The sequence below is a fragment of the Hipposideros armiger genome, unplaced genomic scaffold, assembly GCF_001890085.2.
Source record: "Hipposideros armiger isolate ML-2016 unplaced genomic scaffold, ASM189008v1 scaffold_245, whole genome shotgun sequence".
In the NCBI taxonomy this organism is placed as follows: Eukaryota; Metazoa; Chordata; class Mammalia; order Chiroptera; family Hipposideridae; genus Hipposideros; species Hipposideros armiger.
This window is the reverse complement of record NW_017731595.1, coordinates 45,512-53,140: the sequence shown is the minus strand read 5'-3', so window position 1 is coordinate 53,140 and position 7,629 is coordinate 45,512. Positions and strand designations below refer to the sequence as shown.

The 7,629-nt window shown below is 37.2% G+C and overlaps 1 pseudogene; it reads left to right on the top strand.

Annotated features, from left to right (window-relative positions):
- Positions 1–6,223: 6,223 nt before the first annotated feature.
- Positions 6,224–7,317, top strand: LOC109389826 (heterogeneous nuclear ribonucleoproteins A2/B1 pseudogene; annotated as a pseudogene).
- Positions 7,318–7,629: the final 312 nt, after the last annotated feature.

The window sequence follows — 7,629 nt, the reverse complement described above, 5'->3', positions numbered from 1 at the left end:
AGAATTAAATATAAGACCAGAAATCATAAAACTCCTAGAAGAAAACATAAGAAGTAAATTCTCTGACATTGCTTTTATTAATATTTTTTTCTGAAATGTCTCCTCAGGCAAAGGAAACATATGAAAAAAATAAACAAATGGGACTACATCAAACTAAAACGTTTTTGTGCAGTAAAGGAAACCATCAACAAAATGGAAAGACAATTTACTGAATGGGAGAAGATATTTGCCAATGATATATCTATACCTATATCTATATCTATCTATCTATCTATCTATCTATCTATATATAAAGGGTTAATATCCAAAATTTATAAAGAACTCATGCAACTTAACACCAAAAAAACTAACAATCCAATTAAAAAGTGGGTGGAGGACCTGAATAGACATTTCTGCAAAGAGGACATACAGATGGCCAATAGAAATAGAGTAGGATGTTCAAAGTCACTAACGGTCAGAGGAATGCAAATTAAAACCACCATGAGATTTCACCTCACACGTGTCAGAATGGTCATCATCAGTAAGTCAGCAAACAAGTGTTGGCGAGGATGTGGAGAAAAGGGAACCCTTGTGCACAGTTGGTGGGATTGCAAATTTTTGCAGCCATTATGGGAAACAGTATGGAGGTTCCTCAAAAAATATAAAATAAAATTACCTTATGACCCAGCAATTCCACTTCTGGGTATTTATTCAAAGAAATCCAAACCACTGATTTGAAAAGATATATGCACCCCTGTGGTTTTTGCAGCATTATTTGCAATAGCCAAGATAAGGAAGAAACCTAAGTGCCTATCAACAGACAACTGGATAAAGAAGAGGTGGTACATATATACAATGGACTATTACTCAGCCATAAAAAAGAATGAAATCTTATCATTTGCAACAACATGGATGGACCTGGAAGGTATTATGCTAAGTGAAATAAGTCAGACAAAGAAAAATACCGTATGATCTTATATGTATAACCTGAAGAACAAAATAAACAAAACAGACTCATAGACACAGGGAACAAGCTGATGATTGTCAGATGGGAGTGACGTGGAAAAGGTGAAGGGATTAAGAAGTACAAATTGGTAGTTACGAAATAGTCATGGGGATATAAAGTAAAGCATTGGCAACATAGTCAATAATATGGTAATAATTATGTGTAGTGCCAGGTGGGTACTAGACTAGTCAGGGAGAACACTTCTTAAGTTATATAAATGTCTACCCACTGTGCTGTACACTTGAAACTAATATAAAATAATATTGAATGTCAACTATAATTGAAAAATTTAAGGAAGAGGGAGAAAGGTGAAAGGAAATAAGAGGTTCAAATCTCCAGGGATAAAATAAGTCATGGGGATGCAATGAACAGCATGAGGAATGTAGTCAATAATATTGTGATAAGGTGGTACAGTGTCAGATGGTTGCTGAACTTATCATGATGATCACTTCTTTAGGTATATAATTGTTGAACTATGGTGTACACTTGAAACTAATATAATATTGTATGTTAGCTATATTTTAATAAAAATATTTTTATGAGAGTTAATGTTTTTTTTTTCTAACCTGTTATACAGGAAATTGATATTCAATATACTGTTTTTTTTTATGCAGAGTTATGTCAGCCTGATGGCATAAATTCATAGGGACTTTAAAGTCTTCCATGTTTTTTCTTAGATTCTAAATATTAGGGTATTTTTGTTTTTACCTAGTAAATATCTATTTTGTTGTGGTGTTCTTAATAGATAGCATCATGGAGAAACAGTTTTTTTCATGTGGTTTTGTCCTGACTTGCCATTTATTTTAAAACACATCACATTATAAGGTGATCTGTCATTTCATTTATTTTTGTTCTGACCTTTGTCTTCTTGTTCCCATTTTTCACTGAGAATTTCCTTGCTTTTGCCCTTTTGTGTTTTTATTATCTGAACTGATGTGGTGTGGTACCAATTGTTACAATTAGCAATGAGCTTCTTTTCTGCGTTCCCTTCAGAATTTCTTCTTGGACTTGAGCACATTATGTTCCCAGTTTCTCTTGGAAGAGACCAATAAGGAAATTAAATTACTGCTGGGTATATTTCAGCATCACTGTAAATTTCCTAAAAGTCTAAAGTTTCATATCCCATTTATTTTGACAACCCTAAAGCCAAGGCTTTCTTAATTTAGCAATAAATGTACAGTGAAAATATTTTGGGATGTTTGTTTTCTATTTGAATAATAAAGTCATCTCCCAAATACAAAGGTTAAAAAGAAAAAGATAATTGCTTTATTTAGTAGAAAGAGAATAACTTGCTTGTTATTATTCTTTTCTGTACAACTTCCTGCTAATAATTGAGCTACCACTTCTCCCATGTATTCACTTCACCAAATCCAGCTAATCACCAAGTGCTAGTTTCAGGTCCTTGGAAATTTCTCAGCTAGATCTGACCCAGGGTTTCACAGTCTTGCCACCCAGCTGGAATGGAGGCAGTGGATTAAGAAAGTAATCTTGAATTAAAGGGTGATACGTGGAACCCTGGCCAAAAAGTCCCTAGTAATGAGCTCTGGCCTCTAAGGCAGGAAGAAAGGACACTGAGTGGAGAACAGGAAAGTCTGGTTGTGTTGGCAACACCTTTTCGCCCCAGGAAGCCAGGGGCCAAGAGCATGTGTGTAAAGGACCTACCAGGAAAGCAAGGTCTGCCCTGTTTCCCTAGAATTTATTGGTGTCATTCCTAGATTTTGTGTTTGAGGGAGCTTGTGAATTAACACAAAGTTTGAGAGATTCAAAGATAGTGTATAAAAAGTATTTTGTCAACCTATACACCTGCTAAACTAGTTTGTTTCTTGGATGTTTCAAATGAATGCATCTTGCATCAATTTCATTATTTGTAAAGGGGGGCGGGGAGAGTAAGGCAATGATGTGTTTAAGCCAGTTGTTCAAGTCTGTTCTATTCCATCCACTCCATCTCTGTGTAGCTGGGAGAAGTGGAAAATATCACCCTTCATGAAACATCTGCCTCCTTTTGGATCGGGACAGCTTGTGGTGAAATTCCTTTTACAAAAGAAGAACCATATGCCCAAACCAGTCAATTGGAATAGATGTCATTTTGGGTTGATTATTCTACCACTAAACTACTCTACTTGTAAGCAACTGAGAGAATTTAACTAGTGTGGGAATGCTCTAAAAGTATCCTTGAGTTAAAATAGTTATTTTCAAAGAAGTAAAAATGATCAAGGCCATCTTACATGGAGGGATTTTCCTTTGTATTTTGGGGTGAGTCTCTAACATTGTATTTCATTGATTCTAAGATACACTTCCTCCTACTCACACATACATTCTAGTGTCTCTGAAATCAGGACACAGCTTACAGTTTATGGCATCTCACAAGTGTGGTTGGCAGCAGCCGTGACATAATTGCCCGTTCTTTGCATGCATGAACATGGTTATTTCTAGTTGCATGACTAGACAACCATAACTTCTTGACATTTAAAACGGCCCTTTAAGGACCATTTGAAGAAGGGAGATTAGGTTATTGTCTGTCCACATTCTGTTGACACCTTCTGGTAAGATCCAGAAAACTCTAGTGTGAAAACTTGCCAGATGACAGTTGGCAACTTCGAGATAATGGTGGAGCATGCTTTTCAGAAATGCTTCTCTTTTAAGAAATGCATAGTTATCAAAGGTTGAATTGAAAAGTGTTTTGAAAGGGTTGGACTCTGAATATAAAGATTTTTTTTGCCAGTACCTTAACTTATGTATTTGCCTCAGGTCTCTCTTTCTATGCATCAGAATGATAAGTGCTAAAAATTTGTCTACCTAACCCTAAAAGAGCCATTTCAAGAGGTATAAAATTAAAAATAATCATAATAATAATAATTATAATAATTGGTAAGAAAGCCTTGTATCACCATTTAATTGGCAATATTTTTTTTGTTTCTTAGTAGTACATACAAAAAGTGTGCTTTACTGATAATAGTGTTTTAAGTCTATAAAATTCAGTAGTTAGTTAGAAAGGGGCAAATAATACCTTGGCGAGTGTGTGTGCACGTTTATGTGTAAAAGATGGTTGCTTAATTGACTTGAACTTACAAGCAGAAGAAATCAGCATTTCTAATTATGCTTAATATTCTTCAGTTTTTCATGTTTGAAAATAATTTTCATTTCTATTTAAGGAGAGCCCTGACTCTCACCCACATAGATGATTTCAAAACGAGATTCTCTTTATTTTCTCTGTGACAGCCTGTACCTCATACCACCCATGTGTTTGATACCTTATTGGCTGAGTTTACTTGCCCTACTAGTTCATATGCTCTTGGTTGTGAGTAATAGAAGTCACTATAGAAAAGCACAGAGAACTTCTACACAGCCTGAGACGCAGCTGACTGAGAAATTGAGACCTGTAGCAAACTGGGAGTCCAAACTCCATTTGCAAGTAATTGAGCATTTTAACATTTTGGAAATGCTCTATAGGCATCCTTGAGTTAAAATATTTATGTTAGAACAAGTAAGAGTAATCATTTGCCTGAATTGTATAGAACCCAAAACATACATTGTTTTCTTATGTATCGATTAGGAACATCTCATTAGAATTTACGAATGAGCCATAGTCAAGAATGCAGAAAATGAAATAAAGCCAAAAGTACCTATTGGTGCATCCTAGGTCTACTTACATACTTTCAGCCCAAGGATAAAAGTCTATGATATTGTCTTTTAGTATGTATAGAAAAGGTATCGGCACAACTTATTTTAATGAAAAGGTAGAAACTATTGATATCATGCATTGCAACGGGACTATGAGGCTATCAGTGTTATTAGCAAGCAAATGATATCTCTAAATTACTTGGTAATTAACTCTCTTGTCTGTTTACTCACACAGATAGCCAAACTTTCCTTTCAGTCTAAATAGCAGAATATCCCTTGATAAGTGGAAAAATCTCTGAAGGTTAACTTTGTCTTTTACTGTTGCATTACCCTGGGTGATTTATTATAGTTGAATAAGGAATCAACCTAGGAATGATATGCTTGTGTGACTTCTCCTATTTCAAGATGTAAATATTAGGAGACAAGGAGTAAGCAAGTGTAATGACCATTTTTTTTTACATAAAAATAAATAAGAGCAACTTTGCATTTTGTTTCATTAAAATTGTGAGTCCACTAAAGACATATTATACCAGCCAGGAATCTTATATTGGCTTTTTCTCATTTCTGGTGCTTTAATGGGATTTATCTCATTCATTCAATCATTCAACCAATATTTATTAAGTGCCTATAATGCCTGTAATATTTATTAAGTGCCTATAATGTTCCAGGTACTGGGGCTGGACCAGTGAACAGAAAAGCATCCCTTTGTATAGTATAGCAGGGAAGACAGACTAGCCAATTAGTAACTGCAATCAAATACAGTAATCTGTACTTCCCAAATAGCTGCTCCTAGAGGCATGTAAAGGGAATGCATAACCAAATCTAAGATGCAAACAAAACCTGCCTAAAAAAAGGAACATTGAAATTGAGAGGTGAGTAAAAGTGAGCCAGGAATATGGACTAGGAGTATTCCAGGCAAAGGGAACAGCATGTGCAAATATCCAAAAGACAAGAGAGCATTGTACTTTTGGGGAAGAGCTGTTCCATAGGTTAGATTCAAAAGTGCTCATTCCAGGTTTTCCAGGGACTTGGCAGATCTAGGGAGTTTGGACCCCATCCTAAGGCCAAAGGGAAGCCAGTGTAGGGCTTCCAGAATGGCCAAAGCTCTGAGAATAAGTTGGGTAGGAGAACGGATTAGAAAGGAGGGAGTAAGACCAGTTAAGTTATTGCTGTGGCCCAGAGGAGACATGCTGTTGGCGTGGACCAACACAGTGGCAGTGAAGTTTTAAGCGGATTAATCTAAAGCAGAATCAACTGTGGACCTGAGGAAGAAGTGTCAGTATGACTTTTAAGCTTTTACTGGTTCCCACTGGATCATTAGTGGAACCAGTCACTGAGGGGAGGGGGGAAATACTAAAGAAAATAATTGCTTATTTCTACCCTTCTTTGTTCAGAAAATCTTACTAAAATGTGTTACTAAAATCTGTTCAGGATAATAAAATAAATAGATGAAGAGTAGCCGCAGCGCCGTCTTGCGGTGTGGAGGTGCTTCAGGTGTTTCTCCAGCCCAGGCATTTTTACTACAGCACCAGGACCAGTCCAGTTTATGTTTGATCTCGGAGACCTGGCTCATCTCACTCTGCTGTGGAAGATCGGGCCACAGCAACTGAGTCCGCCATGGAGAAAATTTTAAAAACCGTTCCTTTGGAGAGGAACAAGAGAGAAAAGGAGCTGTTCCATAAATTCTTTATTGGTGGCTTGAGCTTGGAAACCACAGAAGAAAATTCAAGGAAATACTATGAGCAATGGGGGAAACTTACAGACTGTGTGGTAATGAGAGATCCTGCAAGCAAAAGATTAAGACGGTTTGATTTTGTAACGTTTTCATCCATGGTAGGTTGACTCTGCCATGACTGCAAGACCTCATTCAATTGATGGGAGAGTGCTTGAGCCAAAACGTGCTGTTGCAAGAGAGGAACCTGGAAAGCCAGGGGCTCATGTAACAGCAAAGAAGCTGTTTGTTGGAAGAATTAAAGAAGATACTGAGGAACATCATCTTGGAGATTACTTTGAGGAATATGGAAAAAATTGATACCATTGAGATAATTACTGATAGGCAGTCTGGAAAGAAAAAAGGCTTTGGATTTGTTACTGTTGATGACCATGATCCTGTGGATAAGACTGTGATGCAGAAATGCCATACCATCAATGGTCATAATGCACGAGTAAGAAAGGCTTTGTCTAGACAAGAAATGCAGGAGGTTCAAAGTTCTAGAAGTGGAAGAGGAGGCAACTTTGGTTTTGGAGACTCTCGCGGTGGTGGTGGAAATTTTGGGCAAAGACCAAGAAGTAACTTTAGAGGAGGATCAGATGGCTACGGAAGTGGTCGTGGATTTGGAGATGGCTAGAATGGGTATGGAGGAGGACCTGGAGGTAGCAGTTTTGGAGGTAGCCCTGGTTATGGAAGAAGAAGAGGAGGCTATGGTGGTGGGGGACCTGGCTACGGCAACCAAGGTGGGGGCTACGGAGGTGGTTATGACAACTATGGAGGAGGAAATTACGGAAGTGAAAATTACAATACTTTTGGGAATTATAACCAGCTACCTTCTAACTATGGTCCAATGAAGAGTGGAAATTTTCGTGGTAATAGGAACATGGGGGGAGCATATGGCCCTGGAGGAAGTGGAAGAAGTGGGGGTTTGGAGGGGGAAGCCAATATTGAGCTTCTTCCTATTTGCCATGGGCTTCACTGTATAAATAGGAGAGGGTGAGAGCCCAAAGGTAACAGAACAGTTTCAGGTTATCAAAATAACAATGTTAAGGAAACTCTTATCTCAGTCTTATATAAGTATGCAGTGATATGGCAGAAGACACCAGAGCAGATACAGCGAGCCATTTTGTGAATGGAATGAATTATTTAATAACATTACCTTACTGTGGAGGAAGGATTGTAAAAAAAAAAAGCCTTTGAAACAGTTTCTTAGCTTTTTCATTCTTGTTTGTTTCTAGTGGCCTTTGTAAGCATGTAGAAGCATTGTTTCTTTGATAATGTTAAATTTGTAAGTTTCGGATGACATGTGAAA